This window comes from Haliotis rubra, unplaced genomic scaffold, assembly GCF_003918875.1.
Source record: "Haliotis rubra isolate DU_JTF1 unplaced genomic scaffold, ASM391887v1 Scf27, whole genome shotgun sequence".
Classification (NCBI taxonomy): Eukaryota; Metazoa; Mollusca; class Gastropoda; order Lepetellida; family Haliotidae; genus Haliotis; species Haliotis rubra.
In genome coordinates this window covers 2,409,850-2,426,554 of record NW_025766780.1, presented here as the reverse complement: position 1 = coordinate 2,426,554, position 16,705 = coordinate 2,409,850, and the positions used below count along the sequence as shown (strand labels likewise).

Below are 16,705 nucleotides of genomic sequence, written 5' to 3'. Positions count from 1 at the left end.
ACCTAGATTATATGTATGCCTTTGTGCTAGCCTGTCCTGTTCCGAATGTCTAGTTAGTAGTTACCCTTTGCTGCTATGTATCGCGAATAAGCCTGTGCTCTCCCATATGAGTAATTGGCCTCTGCTGTTCCAAACGTCGTAAATTAGCTTGTGCTACCACGTACGGCCTATTTGCCTCGCGATTTCATGTCCACCGTAGCTCCAGCTCGAAGTAAATTTACAAAGCCCTATACCCAAGCTATACACGACCTTAACCACATTTCACCGAGAAACCAATCCTCGAAGGGGAAGTGACCGTTCCATGTCCAGGGTAGGGTTATCTCCCATAGGACGAAACCTTGAACAGTTTTCCAGGTTTGTCAGCACCATAATATTGCTGGTGGGTTTGGATATAATTGACATTAAATGTTACTAACACTGACAACACAAACTCAGATCCCTTGGTTTAAGATCATTCGTTGATGCAGCATCTGCACGTTAACATCAGCAGCAGCAGTAGCTGAAGCAGAAGCAGCAGCAGCAGCAGTATCAGAAGCAGAAGCAGCAGCAGTAGCAGCAGCAGTAATGGTAGTTTGAGATTCCATTCGAAACTCACTAACTTTTGCAAAATAACTTAAGTGGAAGCATTGCCTAATAGCTCCTGCATTGTGCTGTCTCATATACAATAGGTACGGTTTGCATAAAAATTATTTCTACACAGAGTTATGAAACCCATTTTTGCTGTTCTGGTGATATTGTTGGACTATGCTAAAGGCGTTGTCAAATCATATTCAGTCACTGTGTTAATGACTTAGAACACAAACATATTGTACCTAATGTATACTTAACACACGCACCACATGCAGGTATCTGTGTCGGACACATTTCATTTATTTCGTAAAGTGTATGTATTTAAGTCTGGACTGAAGTGTCAAGTCCTCAGCCAAAATGTCCCAGGGTATCTTCACTCCCCTCACGGTTAAAAATCCAGGCTATGTGTTCTGTTCTTGGTCAATGTGATCCCCGCCGTCTAATCTTCCTCAGTTCAAATATGAGGCTCACAGTAAAATCCCTGGTCAAGAGTTCCAGTCGATCGCAACAGCTCCAGTTCAAATCACAGACTCAGTATTAGGTCCTTGGCCATAGTGATCCAAACCATCTTAACTCTCCTTGTTCAAATCCTAGGTTCAGTGTTGAGTCCTGACAAAGATATCCAAGCCAGCTTAACTCTCCCTGTTCAAATCCTAGATTCAGTGTTGAGTCCTATGTCAAAGATATCCAAGCCATCTTAACTCACCCTGTCCAAATCTCAAGCTCAGTGTTAAGTCCTTGGTCAAAATGATCCAAGCCATCTGAACTCTCCCTGTTTTGTAAAACCTTGGACAAGAGTTCCAGATCATAGTAACTCTCCAAGTTTAAATCCTAGCCTCAGTGTTAACTCCTTGGTCAAAATAATCCAAGCCATCTTACCACCCCGTTCAAATCCCAGGCTCAGTGTTAAACCCTTGGTCAAAGTAATCCAAGCCATCTTAACTCTCCCAGTTCAAATCCCAGGCTCAGTGTTAAGCCCTTGGTCAAAGTAAACCAAGCCAACTGAACTCTCCCGGTTCAAATCCCAGGCTCAGTGTTAAATCCTTGGTCAAAGTAATCCAAGCCATCTTACCTCCCCGTTCAAATCCCAGGCTCAGTGTTAAATCCTTGGTCAAAGTAATCCAAGCCATCTTACCTCCCCGTTCAAATCCCAGGCTCAGTGTTAAATCCTTGGTCAAAGTAATCCAAGCCATCTTACCTCCCCGTTCAAATCCCAGGCTCAGTGTTAAACCCTTGGTCCAAATGTTCGGAAAGTGCCAACGTCCACCCAGCTATGTCAGCAGGGATCCCCGACCCATGGTATGTCGTTATTGATCTACAACACGTGGCAGTCTGGGTTTAAATACTTTAACGTCTTTTTCTTCATTGACTCTCAGGAGATCAATATTTCCTCACAGTGTGCTCCCCTCGCGACACAAGAGCACGACCAACACCACTTCAACACTGTAGGTTAACATAGCAATCTGAAGATCGCTGTCGCCAGTTTCCGCTATGGCGTTCAGACAATGTCGATTCAACCGATACTATATCTTTTATTGTGACTCAATCAATTATTTTCATTGAAATGGGATTAAGTTAGCCACATCGAGCACTGTCTAATTAATTGATAAAATCTAAACAACGTTCTTGCGGGGCTTCATTTAAAGGTGTAAAAATGTCAACTGTCTTCGAAGATAAATTTGGAGAACTTTTTAAAGAGAATGCCATTTACATCTGAATATTGACCTCGGCGATTGAATAAAGTTTCATTTGAATTGTAAGGCATCATTTGAAATGTAAAGTTCCTCATCGACATCATCGAATCATCCATTCGGGCATCGTGGGACCTCTGTGATTTCCTTTGATGTCAGTGTCAGTCTGCCTCATCGTTTTACGAACATCTGGTATTGTCACCAATAATGAATCAAGAACTCATGATACCGTACAATCGTACAAAATCTCTGCATTGAACAAAGATTTCTTATGGTTATTGAAAAGGTTCTGTCACTTCATTTTTCTTCTTCTTCCCGTTTATCACTCACTTCTCTCTCTGTTTCCCTGGGTGTTAAGTGAGGTGTATGGGGGCTAAGTGGTGTATGATCCCGCCTCCCATAGCTACCAGGATCTGCCAAGCCTTGACTTCGATGATGTTCCTTGCTTTCCCAGGACCACGTTTGTGCTTTGCGTCTCGTCAATTTGATAAACGGTCTTATCATTATTTGTAATTGTGGGTGAGTGAATGACTTCAGTTTTACGCCGCTTTTATCAATATTCCAGTAATATCAAGAGTGGGTGAGTGCGTTGAGTTTTACGCTGCACTCAGCAATATTCCAGCTATATGGTGGCGGTCTGTAAATAATCGAGTCTGGACCAGACACTCCAGTGATCAACAGCATGAGCATCGATCGGCGCAACTGGGAACCGATGACATGTGTCAACCAAGTCAGCGAGCCTGACCACCCGATCCCGTTAGTCGCCTCTTACGACAAGCATGGGTCACTGAAGATCAATATTCTAACCCGGATATTCACGAGTAAGTAATATCAAGACGGAGGACACCAGAAATTGGGTTCACACATTGTACCCATGTGGGGAATCGAACCCGGGTCTTCAGCTACCCAACTGCTTCTTCGTTATTCGTAATATAATCCAGCTATCTGAACGAACAGTCGTCGTTTCACAAATAGATCGGCCGACATATGGATATCATGACGTCATAGTGTTTCCTTTGACGTCATGTGTCTGTCACGTGGAAGGCACTAATGCAGTGGTAAGGCGTCTGCCTATCACGCTGAAGGCCCGGGTTCGATCCCCGGTTGAGGCAACTAGGTTCGGGTCCCGAGGTGGTCACATTTGCGTAGTATCCTTGGACAAGATACTTAGATCCACATTGTGTCAGTTCACCCAGCTGTAAAATGGGTACCCGTGAGGATGTGCTGGCAATGTGAGTGTTAAGTTCATTGCGCCTAACAGGCAGCATGGCTGTATGATCCCCAGGGAGTTGAAAAAGCTTCGGAAAGTACGATAGTGTCCTATGACCTTGGATAGTAATGTACGTAGCGCAGTGAGCAGGCAATGTGCCTGGATATGAGCGCCATATAAGCGGACTATTACTATTATTATTACGTCATAATAACTTATCCAGTTAACATTTGAAGTGACCACACTGAGCACTGTGAGTGTCGATATGATATTGTCACACAAGCATATTTCACTGAATGTAAGTTTCAGAAAGGATAGATGCCACAAGTGACACATTTTGAAAGTATCACTATAAGTGTCCCTTCTTCAACCTGGAATGCAGGGAGGAAACAACAATAACAGATCTTACAGTGGCGTTTAGGGGGCGGTGGGGTAGCCTGGATCTAAAAGCGTCCGCTCGTCACGCTGAAGATCCGGGTTCGATTCCTCACATGGGTACACTGTCTGAAGCCCATTTCTGGTGTCGCTCTTCCCCCCCAACCCCAACCCCACCTTGATATTGCTGGAATATTGCTAATATCAACGGCGTAAAAGCAAACTCATTCACCCACTCACTCACTCAATCTCTCTGAAAAAATACACACACAATATTCATTAATAGAATAGCATGCATTCTTTCAGATCAATCCGGCCTTGTGCTCCAGTAGCAATAATAATCTTCTAGTATTAAGGCCATCAGCCTAAATAAGTAAATATAGGAAATTTGTATTGTATTGATTACTGAAACTAGTTCTTTTAAGTACTCTGTCGTAACGTGAGACTGTAATAATGCCGGTCAGCAAATACCTAATTCATTTCAGCCTCTTAATTGATTACATAAACTTATAGATCCAGCGATGAAAATATCCAGAACCGTCAAACAGGGACGCTATGTAATGGATCGTGTCAATAAGCTGCAATAATGACGACACTGATATGTTATTTAACGCTGGAAGCTGGCAGAGAGCTAGTCGGATGGTGGAGCAGGGCAAATCAAGCCTCACGGGCTCATCCCTGTGTTCTCCATCCGCTGGGTATTATCTTTATGATGATATTCACTGACATGCGTACAGTAAATATGAATGGAATTAAATATAAGTCCGCGAAAGAAAATAAAATGCCATTTAAAAGTGATGTAGTTGGCGTGTGTTTGCCAAGAACTCGATTCATGGAGTTCTGTAAATAACGTCAGATCGTTGGATTGAAATTGAGGATATATATCATTTTAAATTTGTTATTGCATTGTATACGGTTTTGAATTTTTTACCGCAGTGGCCTTTAAGTTTGTTAACTGTCTTTATCAATATTAATAGTTAATACTAGACAGGTTTTGTTTTGGTCTGACAAGAGGTCTTATATTTACTGTAATCTGGTTTGCGGATGGATCGGTTTTGACAGTTTTTCTGAGCTTCAGTAGTTTTTAAGACTATAAAATGGGTCCGTGGCTAGACATATTAGTGATATGTGATATGCTATCGATATTGTGGTATTGATGTATGTAATTGTCGTGTTTTCCTTTCTGGTTTCCCGGAGAGCGGAAGGTCCGTGATTTAGTTCCTACCACGTCACAACAAACGACATTAAAAGGTGATCACCCTTAAGGGCATTACACCAGAGCCCATCGAGGCGTTGTCAGTATATTGAGTGCGGAACAGGAGATAATATGGCTAGCAATATGAGATCGACAAATAGCCTCGCGCAAACGCACGCACGCACACAATCATGCATGCACGTTGCTATGTAAGGGCACGACCTTACCCTCAAAGCCCATTTCACTACGCCTCGCGTCACTCTTGTTTGGGCAAAGTCCAGTCAACATGTAACCCCGAAAGTCATTTATTTGTTTTCCTTGTCTATTTTGAGGTATATGCGCAGTTAACCTCTACACTTTACAGTTCAAACATATCTCCTGAATATATGTAGTATATTTAAAAACTCATATTCCATTGTAATACGATCTCTAGAATATTCCATGTCCACCACCGCACTGTAGCATGTGTTGACTATAGACGTATACATAGAGAAATACCAGGCGAGTAACACAACATAACGGAATCATTGATCTGAGAGATGCCCTGTTTGTACGCTAGTTTGAACCCACACAATGATTCCAGGCAGCTGGTTCATACTGTTGTTATGTGTCAGAGGTAATACGTGTCGGACATATGTACCTGAAATTTACAAGTCTCACATTTCATTTTAAAAAGTACATTTCCGTATCAGAATACAATACATGCCCTGCAATACCCTTAATAATAATGTGGACTACCTATACATATTACTCCATTGCTATTACCGTTTAATGGTATTTCAGTGTTGCCGACGCCTTTCAGCTGTATTGAGTCGTGGGGTTGGGTCGTGAACATTAACCACTTATTCAGTAGCAAAGAGCACATTTAACAACATAAGTGAACAGGGCAACCCATGATAATTGAATTATGAAACACGTATGGAAAGCAACACCACTATATATATTACGTATATTACGGTGCCTCACATAACTCGGGACCCTTGCCTTGTCATGATTCTGAAGAGTCCTGGCCCGACTAAGGCCTTGTCATGATTCTGAAGAGTTCTGGCCCGACTAAGGCCTTGTCATGATTCTGAAGAGTCCTGGTCCGACTAAGGCCTTGTCATGGTTCTGAAGAGTCCTGGCCCGACTAAGGCCTTATGGTTCTGAAGAGAGTCCGACTAAGGCCCGATTCTGAAGAGTCCTGGCCCGACTAAGGCCTTGTCATGATTCTGAAGAGTCCTGGTCCGACTAAGGCCTTGTCATGATTCTGAAGAGTCCTGGCCCGACTAAGGCCTTGTCATGGTTCTGAAGAGTCCTGGCCCGACTAAGGCCTTGTCATGGTTCTGAAGAGTCCTGGTCCGACTAAGGCCTTGTCATGATTCTGAAGAGTCCTGGTCCGACTAAGGCCTTGTCATGATTCTGAAGAGTCCTGGCCCGACTAAGGCCTTGTCATGGTTCTGAAGAGTCCTGGCCCGACTAAGGCCTTGTCATGATTCTGAAGAGTCCTGGCCCGACTAAGGCCTTGTCATGATTCTGAAGAGTCCTGGCCCGACTAAGGCCTTGTCATGGTTCTGAAGAGTCCTGGCCCGACTAAGGCCTTGTAATGATTCTGACTAAGGGTCATAACACTCTGTGCATCAAAGTATTGTCGATACACGTCAATTATTAACTGAATATCCGACACGACCCCGAGAGAACAATGTTTATGTTTGAGAAATATTAAACAGGACTATTTCTAAAAGAGATCTCGTTCTGACTGAAATGTTATACCAAGCATGCTACAAACCTGTATATACGATCTCTTAATTTGGTGGGGTAGTTTGTTGTGAGATAAGTTGGATGCAACATATGTCATCCTTGTGGATGCCCAATAACTGGGAAACGTAAAGTTGAAATCCACTTTAACATGACCTTTGTAGTCGTCAACAATCTAACAGTTTATTTTGTCTGGTGTGAAACAAAAACGTTTACCTTCCATGTTATGGGGGCGTGGTGTAGAGCTGTCTAAGATGCCAGGCTAGTGATCCAGTGAGCTTAAGGTGCCGGAATCGAGCCCACCTCTGACAGGGTGTAAAAACCGTGGAGTCAACTTTGTATGCAGACTCTTTCAGTGTTGTCACAACCCTTAGTGTACAGTACACCACCCTGTGCACTTAAAAGAACCCACGAATCCGTTGGAAAATGGCCAGATGGTTTCTACATGAATACGTGCAAACACCTACTTGCGGGTACAGCAATGTGCAGTAAACTTGGTAACGTACTGTCACTATTTGTCCCAGTCCACCCAGCTGTGAATGTGTACCTCGTAAGGATGGAAAGCCACATTAACTCGGTGCGCCTCGTGGCTGCAAGAGTTGTATGCTAACCAGGGAGTTGAGATTGATCATACGAAGTGCCGTTGAGATTGTCATCATATGATCGAGGGAAAACAAAACGCCCGTGAGCAGCCGAGCTGGAAATCGGCGCTATATAAATAGATTATAATAATATATAATACAATATAATAATATAATATATAATATAAATTTGGTTTTGTATATATGATACTGAAAAGGGCATCTTCTGTAAAAAGCATACTGTCAATAGCGTGGGAACGTGGCGCTCAGCCCTCTAGGACATGTTAATACCGGTTGTCGTGAAACAGCGGTGGCCATGTAACTGAAAAGACCTTCCATGAAAAACTGTAATGCAGACAATCGAGAAAATAAAAGTCACGTAAACTTCAAAGATGTTTGCAACCAGCCTTTCTTGTTCGTCGTTAATTTCTTGGGATTAAAATGTTTCTGTCCCCGTCTCCTTTTATTTCCACATAAGATGAATGAGTTTCGACTTTCACAGAATAAATGATGGGCTGAAAACGCGTAGAACCGTCGAGAAAATGATGTTAAATCATCATTATGCTTAAAGCAAATTTACACCTCGCGTGACGATTAGTTGACTGGGTTAAACAGGGTTCGTAACACCCAACTTTGGTGAGGGATAGTAACAATGGAAAACTTCACTAAAGTTAACTCATTCAAGTAATTTATAGTTTGTCTTCCTTCATCGAGACGTCATTGCGTGTAACTTTCACTAAAAGTACACATGAACTTCAGTTGGCAATGGCCATAACGACTCCATCTTTTTCATCTTCACTTTTGATATGTCCCTGATTTTGTTGGTTGGTTTTTTAACGCCGCACTCAGCAATGCTCCAACTACATGGCGGTGGTCTGTAAATAATCGAGTCTGGACCAGACAATCCAGTGATCAACAACATGAGTATTGATCTCCGCAAATAGGATACGATGGCATGTGTCAACCACGTCAGCGAGCCTGACAACCCGACAAGCATGGGTTACTGAAAACCAATTCTAACCCGGATCTTCACGGGTGACATGTCCCTGAAATGAAAGCTCCGGCATGCGGACACTTTGCAGGGGTGAAATTAGACTACTATGTCTCACAGTCCCAGAACCGCAATATCTTCCCTTCCGCAAAGCCCTTTCTGCAATGCTAAATGAAGCACGTCTTAGATTTCCCCAGGTTCTGAATCTCCGATCGTGCAGGGCTCCTTCTCAATTTAAAAGGAATCACTTGTTTCCATCACAATTACATATATTCGGAGCCTAATCGTTAGTCTAGCATGATGTCAACAGTTTCCGATCCAAACTTAGACATAACCACCTACTGGCAAACAAGGATAAGTTGGACCGGCGCAGAAAACGCGTTAACGAGAAGTAAGCGCTGCACGGCAATGAGCAAACCCATTTGGTTTGTGAAAGGTAGAGCAGATGTAGGCTAGTGCACGTGCAGTACATGACGATGAAATTGATTCCGCGCGTAGCTGCATAAGACTTTCACGTAGGTGCAGCAGATCGCACTACACTTGATCGCGGACAACCTGATGCCCCTTCGCTAACAATGGCAAGCGCCAGTGGGCGGCACTCATACATGCTAATACGGGTCAATTGTCAGGTCGGTGTTCAACTTATCCTTGTTTGCCAGTAGGTAGCCGTATTGGAACTGCCCCTCCGTCCATCACTCAGCTATGTATTCAGGCTTCTCTGCAACAACGATTTGGCAATTACTTTTGACCTTCAGTTGACCTCATACATCAGGCGAGACTACAGTTTCAATATTACCCCTAAAGCCAATGTACTCTACAAGCGGAAACTTTGTACATATTATAATAACAGCGGTGGTTTCTGGAAAAAAATACAACCTCGTGTCAAATCCGACATTTAACCTGTCCACAACGGAAGCCCTTTTCAGAGGTATGCCATTATACAACATAGCCTAACATAATGCCAATATGTCTATAAGATAGTTTTTTTATTTATTGTCTTTTGTCCTTATGTAACCTATAAAAATGTTCTCTACGAACTTGAAGTATCCAACTATTTCATCCAGTAATAAAACACTTTCTGTATGAAGGGGATAATTACTTGCTGTTATAAATAGCTTCCAATTTCAAATTATTTCCGTTGCAGTAGCATTTGATAATGTCAAATGTATTAGTCTGATTTATTGCAACATCAAGATCTATGTATAGTTTTTGTCATTGGAAATACATAGACGTGCATTTACTAAGACGTGGTTGAAATCCGGAGAGAAAAAAATTACATCCTGTCAAACATGCATGCAATTATGAGATGTATTTCAACACTCTCTGACTCGTGCTACCTTGAGAGGACAAACAATCTTTGACGTACTATACACCTCGTTAATGTAATCCCTGGGGATAATGCATACTGCGTAGTTTGAGAAAATAGAGTGTCGATTTCATACTATGGTGTCATATCTGATTCTACGTTGTCATATTATGATGTCGTACTGGATGCTACCCTGGTCATATATGGTCACTGTCATATTATGACGTCGTACTGGATGCTACCCTGGTCATATATGGTCACTGTCATATTATGACGTCGTACTGGATGCTACCCTGGTCATATATGGTCACTGTCATATTATGACGTCGTACTGGGTGCTACCCTGGTCATATATGGCGCTCGCATATAATGGTGTCATAACTGATTGTACCGTGGTCATATCATATGACGTTAGCATATCGTAGGGTCGTACCGGATATCAAGTGGTCATTCGTTGCCATTATATCTGACGGCACATCAGATTCTACCGTGGTCAAATATGTCGTTATTATGTTAGGGTTCCACACCAGATCCTACCGTGGTCATATATTACGTCATCATATGAAAGTGTTATGCCAGATTCTACCGTGGTCATACTTTTTACGTCATCATGTGAAGGTAATTTACCAGATTTTTCCGTGGTCAAAAATGTCGCTTTTATACATGTATTAAAGTTTCACTCCAGATTCCACCGTGGTTGCACATGTTTGTGTAAATCGTCTAAAACGATATACATGTTCAATATTATTTATTCGAGTTAACAAAGATTCACGTGCACGACAATAGAAATGGGCAGTGTAGTATATTATGAATGTGTGGTTTATTCCACTGGTTTACGGGATGACGTTGCCACTATCTGTGTCTGAATCCGTCAACAGACCGCTCAGTCCTGGCAGTACCGTCATGTCAGTATGCAAGCATTGAGGGTCCTGACAGCATTTGCTGTCATACAAGAAGGTTTAAACTGATGGGTATCGATAGGGGATGTGACAGATGTCCTTTTTAACGGTGATATGTCATGTCCCACAACTGAGCATTGCCACATTAGATGAGATAAGGCTGAAAGTATCATATACATGAAGGATGTCATATACATGGCCGTGAATCAAGAATGAAGTCAAACGGTAATGGCAAATGGAATATTGCAAGAAGGTAGGTGAGCATTTTGTTCACTCAGATGCGACACTTACATGATACGAAACATATACTGAGTGAAACAAATAAGGGAACACCACTTCATCGCAGTGTTCCTCTACTTATTCTCAGATCCTCACCCACAGTACGATACAGAGCTTGTGAAGAAACCTGGAAAAGATTAAAGGAACACTTGTGCTGTCGTGTTCCTTTATTTGTTTCCCTTAGTATATATGTATACACGTGCGGCAAGGAGCATGATACCTGCGTTGTATTGGTTGACCGTACATACTCCTGATGGGGAACTCCTTAAAGAGGGTGTATAGAACCAATCATCATTTGCTAAACAGATGTCACAGGTAAAGTGTGTCCGGATAAATTTGGAGCGTGAAGAATGTCAGTATAAGAATAACTGAACAACCGTTGTTTGAATCCAAACCCTGAAACCAGGTATACCTGCTTCGGCAGCTGTGTATATTCGAGTATATGCCACACAGACCAATAGTCGATAGAGAGGGCAACGATCATTGCCGTGGTATGACGAAACACAGTCAACTAGGGTACGCATTGCAAACACCCGCTTAATACTCAACAAAAGTCAGTCGACATGCTAGGTGCAAAGAACCAAAGATCATTGCCTCTCCACTTCAACGTTGTGTCACCATACTTTTTATTCACTGTACCACTGCTTGAAATGCATATCTCCGTGTGTTTCTACTCATTCTTGCTGTACGCCTCTAGTACGGCAATGCATCCAAGGTATGGCAGGTAGGAACCTGCAAATGCTGGAGAAGAAATGGACAACAAGTACGTTACCATAGTAATTGTTCCTGATTCGAAGCAACCGTTTCAATATAGATTATCTAATGCAGTCCACAGTCGCCGCTAGTCTGTAGGCCGTTTTGTTTACTGCTGTTCCTCAGTCTAACTCATGTCTTATCTCCGTCCCCCTTTCTGTGTGTCGTATTAACCTCCTAAATTTCGGACTGGTACGTCTTAAATCCAGATTTAGTGATGTATAGTTTATTTAGCAGACCGAAGTAATGTATTTTGTCTCCCCTTGAGAAAAGAAGACGCTTTAATGCCCAATATTTTACACACCTGACTTTACAGTTTCTCCGCTCTTCGACGTACACGGAATACCCCGAGGGTCTGATGGATTAGAGCTATAACATTGTTTGGAACCGCTAGGACGTACAGATCCATTGTTTGGAATGCCTTTTACGAGATTAGATCATTATCATTACAGCCGTTTTTGATTCGCGGAGGTACATTGATGTAACATTTTGCATTTACCTTCGCTGGCGTTTGGTTTCATCGGGTTATACTGGGCGTGGTTTGTTAGTGGGGGCGTTATCATGCGTGTTTGTGAAAGCGTGGTGGAGCGGTTGGATGGTGTATTGTCTTTGGGAGAGAGAGAGGGGGGAGGGGGGGAGAGAGGGGTTCAGAGAGGGAGAGAGAGTGGTGGTGTTGAGGTGATGTGAAATTGGGTTTAACGTGGTGCTTGAGAATATTTCGCTCATATGACGACGTGCATGCGTGTGTATGTGCGGCTGCTTGTACTAGCCCAGATAGAAGCTGGTTTTATAGTGCTAGCCCACTGAGATACCATGTCGCAGTGAAGCATGAATACCCCACTCAGACACATTATACTGACTCCGAGCCGACCAGTCCTTGTTGTACCCATTAATGCCGAGCGCCAGGCGGGGACCAACAAGTACCATATTTTAACGTCTTTTGGTATGACGCGGTCGGGGATCGAGCCCGCGACCTTCCGCTCTCCGGGCTGACGCTCTAACCACTACACCACGGAGGCGGTCGGTGGTGGTGATGATGATGATGGTGGTGGTGGTGGTGGTGATGACGATGACGACGACGAATTAGAGAAGATAGGGATATGGAAGGAGAGAGAAACAAAAGAGGGAGTGATAGAGAGAGAGAAAAAAACAGAATGGGAGACAAACAGATGTAGAAAGAGAAGGTTGAGATACTAAAATATGTATGTACATTCTCCGAACATATCACATATTCCCTGTCCTATCAACGCCAGCATCGATGCAGTTATTTAAGTAACTGATTTGTCTGAGTCCACCCACATGCATATGATTCCGTGGACACAGGATACGGATGTTGGATATTAACACAATTAATGAATCTGTTTGTCATGGAGCTCACTTATTCAGAAATGTATGCTAGTAATCTGTCTGTTCTGAAAACAGCTGCCCGTGAAACCCTATACAAATGAAACAGATTGAGATCTAGCACCGGGACCCCGGATCCAGTACGCCAAAGGACGGATCGGAGTCACTAGCTACTGCTCCAGTGGGACAACTTATGCTGAATCAATGTTCTCATAGAGTACCGATATAAACATTTAGTGATGTACAACTATTTAAGTGTGAACAGTGCGGGGTACATTTTTATCACTAGAAAAAAAATATTGGTAGTACAAACCTGGTTGTGTTTATCCTTTCAGTTGTGAGAGAATGCAATCGATATAGCATTTCAATTAAACTACGACTCGGCAATATTGTGGTTTAATAATTTTCCTGGAATGGTCTGCTGTTGACATTAACGTCAATTATCGGTCGCTGAGCTCCATTCATCAACGCTAATTCACTGCATTTCGTTAATTCAATCATGTGTATGTCCATTATGAGCTGGTCACGATTCAAAGATCACAAACATGTAGGTCAGATCACATGAATCTTACACAGCATGTGTTGTGTTCACATTTCTCTTCAAACAAGAGACGTTCCCTATTCCTTGATTACTCTTTTACATTTTCTTCACCATTTCTCACACGATCGGAAATTATTTCTCAGCGTATTTTTATTTACTTTATCTGGGCAAGTTTCTTTATTCGTAAACCACTTAAGTTTGATTTATTTTGATGTTTCTGATATCCGAGGATTGGGTTTTTGAAAACATTGCATTAGAAATAGCAGATTCTGTCACTCAAAGAAGGAATTGTATTGTTTCAATTGTCACTTGAATCAATGTAATAATGTGGTAACACTTTGCATACTAGTACTTTGTAACACATGCTCATGACAGCAACAACTCGTCCGTTAGGAATAGTCAGCAGCTTGGATGGGAACCGATACATGCTTCATGCTGAACGTTGTATGTGACGAAGTCGGATAAATCGCATACACGTCTGTACCCAATATAGTTAAGCCTTTCAGATGTGGTAATATGCATAGGATCAACTAGTTTTGGTTATTTAGACGTTTTCGAGATGACCTTTAGGTGTTTTGTCGGATGTAAGTTTACGATTTAAGTGGCAAAAAAATTCCCTGTTTGTTTGAAGTCCCATGGACACAAGTTGCTTATCTGCTGGCTAAATATTTATTGTTTATTAAGTTAATTTGTATTCTATTTGAACAAAAACAGTGTCGCACTTTGAAAGCTGCAATTCAAACAACGAGGCCTAGACATGGATTTTGTACTTGTTAAAGGAGGGGAGCTCCCCTTTAAAGGCGACCATTAATCCCATTATTTTTGGATCAAGGTTACCTCCCTTTGACTGGTTGTGATGAGTGTGTCGTTTATTCTATGTCAGTATGAAAGTACATGACATTAGGGACTGAGATTTTCTATGGGGCTTCTACGCCCGAGGGCGTTATCCAACAGCGGCCCGTTCTGCATCATCAGTCTAACTAAAACATATCACTGCTGTGACACCAGATGCGAGGGTATCGCGCCCTGATGGTGCAAAATGTCATCTTACATGGAACACTGTAATACTGGCAGCATGTTTAATATACATGTAGTTTGTATTGTCAGTGTTTCATTCATGCTGATGTGGAGCGATTGGGTAGCCTAGTGGCAAAGCCTTTCGTCCGTCAACCCGAGCTCCGGGTTCGATTCCCCAAAAGGAGCAAATGCGTTAACTTTTATATTGCCATAACATGGCTAGGACGGAACAAAACCATACACGCAATCATACTAAAATGATCCAAGGGTGCTTTGAACGTGTTATTGAAAAATCAGTTCATGGTTCTATTTCGCTTTGGTAAAATGGCTTGTTTAATTCGTGCGAAATACTTCTTTCAACTCCAATCTAAGCATAACCAGTACGTAACAGAAGATACCGCTAATAGCCTCCCAGAGAGGTTATTACCACGATATTAAGTGCATAACAAACTGGAAGCAGCTCTAACCGAAATATGGTGAGGCTGAGTGACAATTTTCAATCTACAAGTTCAATATAAAACATAAAAATTCGCTTTACTGAACAACCTAATACATCAACTGTCAATGTACAGGTAGTAAGTGATATCCGACAGATGGCGCGTCACCGTGGTTAGAGTGACAGGCACAAACAGTGCCTCGTGTCGTTGATGTTTCCAGTATTGAGAAAACCCACGTTGACTGTTGACTGATCCAGGCTAAGCAGATCCTGGATAAAGGATACAACTCTGCATCGCAGATCGTGGCACCTTAGACGACTTCACCCTGTTTCCAAAGTCATTTTATGGAATCATTACACTAAAGATACACCTATTCTTGTTGATTACAACAATGTAAATCTGTTAAGGATAAGTCTTTATCAAATATTACAAATCAATAAGCCATATCAATTCATTCATGATGCATTACAGATGCGTACGTACACACTCAAGAAGTAATGTATTCATTACTCTTCATACCTACACCTTGAGGCAGGATCCCCCAGGATGTCTCGATCTGCCTCTGAACCCGAACCTTGCTGCAGGCTAGCTGAATCACACTAGTCTTCATGACACAAATTACCGCCATTTTGCAAGAAGAACGACTGTTCCTAGAACTATCTCAAACCCACATCAGTTGAGCAGCAGACCATGCCGCCGACACGCTAGCAGTGATGACAGTGGTTACAGTCCATTATTCTCCATGGCTGTATCATCATCAGACTAGACCTTCCACTGCCATTTCGTGTAATGGTAACAATTACCTCATCATTCATTAAATCGGTTTGCACAAGGCCTATTGTAATGAACGGTTACCATCCATTATTACCGCTGCTCTAACCCGTTTAGTAGTTAACGAACAACAACAATTATCACCAGCTTCTGGGACTCAACTATTGTACGTATTCATGCTATAGCAGCGAAGCGACTCCCGTTGCCTGTGCTGTATAACCAGAGCCCTAGATGCGTCACAGGGATCTATACGCGTGTTGAACACTATCTGCTGGAGGGAGCTGTCGGTGCCCACGATGTTGTGCTGGACAACTGGACAAGGGAGGTGGACGACATTGTAAAGTGCTTTATGTACTCGCAACTGACCTTTCTCTATGGTAGTGAACTAACCGGCAGCGGATGTGACTGAGGGAGCTATTAAGTATGGATTCGTACATATTGTCGCTGGCAATCCATGGGCTGCGTGGCTTGATGAGGCTACGCTAAGGTCTGCAACTAGAACGACGTGTGCTTCGTGAATACAACAAATGAGAAACAACGTTCAGTTAAGTCAGCGGTGCTGTAAACTCGGAATATACACTGTTCGGTAGTATCCTGGCAAGTCATCGTGTCTGTCTGCGACCGGCATCGACTCAACATCCCAATGTTCCCCGAACTTAACAACAACCTGTGGATTATTTGATTTATATACATGATCTGCGTCGGATTAAACACGAGTTCGAGTAGAAGGTATGTCACTGTGTTTTGCTTTGGATGTACACATTCGTATTCTAACATCCATAATGATATGATGTAATTCTATATAGTACCTGAATATTACATTCATATTGCTATATGCATAACGTATGTATTGTATACAGGTCAAAAATAATAATACTCAACAATTTAATATGTTTCGAATGTGTCAGGATCAATGATAACATGCACAACCGTGAACACATGGCTTGTGTCAGAGCACAATACAACGTAACGAACTTCAAAGGCTCAATGCAGGTGTTCTGAAATGAG

The 16,705-nt window shown here is 42.4% G+C and overlaps 1 protein-coding gene across 6 annotated transcripts in view; it reads left to right on the top strand.

Moving 5' to 3' along the window:
- LOC124280569 (glutamate receptor ionotropic, kainate 2-like) overlaps nucleotides 1-16,705 on the top strand; it is a 120,984-nt gene that overhangs the window by 40,678 nt on the left and 63,601 nt on the right. Inside the window, exon 1 of one of the 6 annotated variants that reach the window (XM_046716526.1) lies at nucleotides 15,691-16,426. The exons of the other annotated variants lie outside the window; for them this stretch is intronic. The gene's annotated coding sequence lies outside the window, so the exon portion shown is untranslated. Of the gene's footprint in view, nucleotides 1-15,690; nucleotides 16,427-16,705 lie in introns of those variants that run through there. 6 annotated transcript variants of the gene reach the window in all.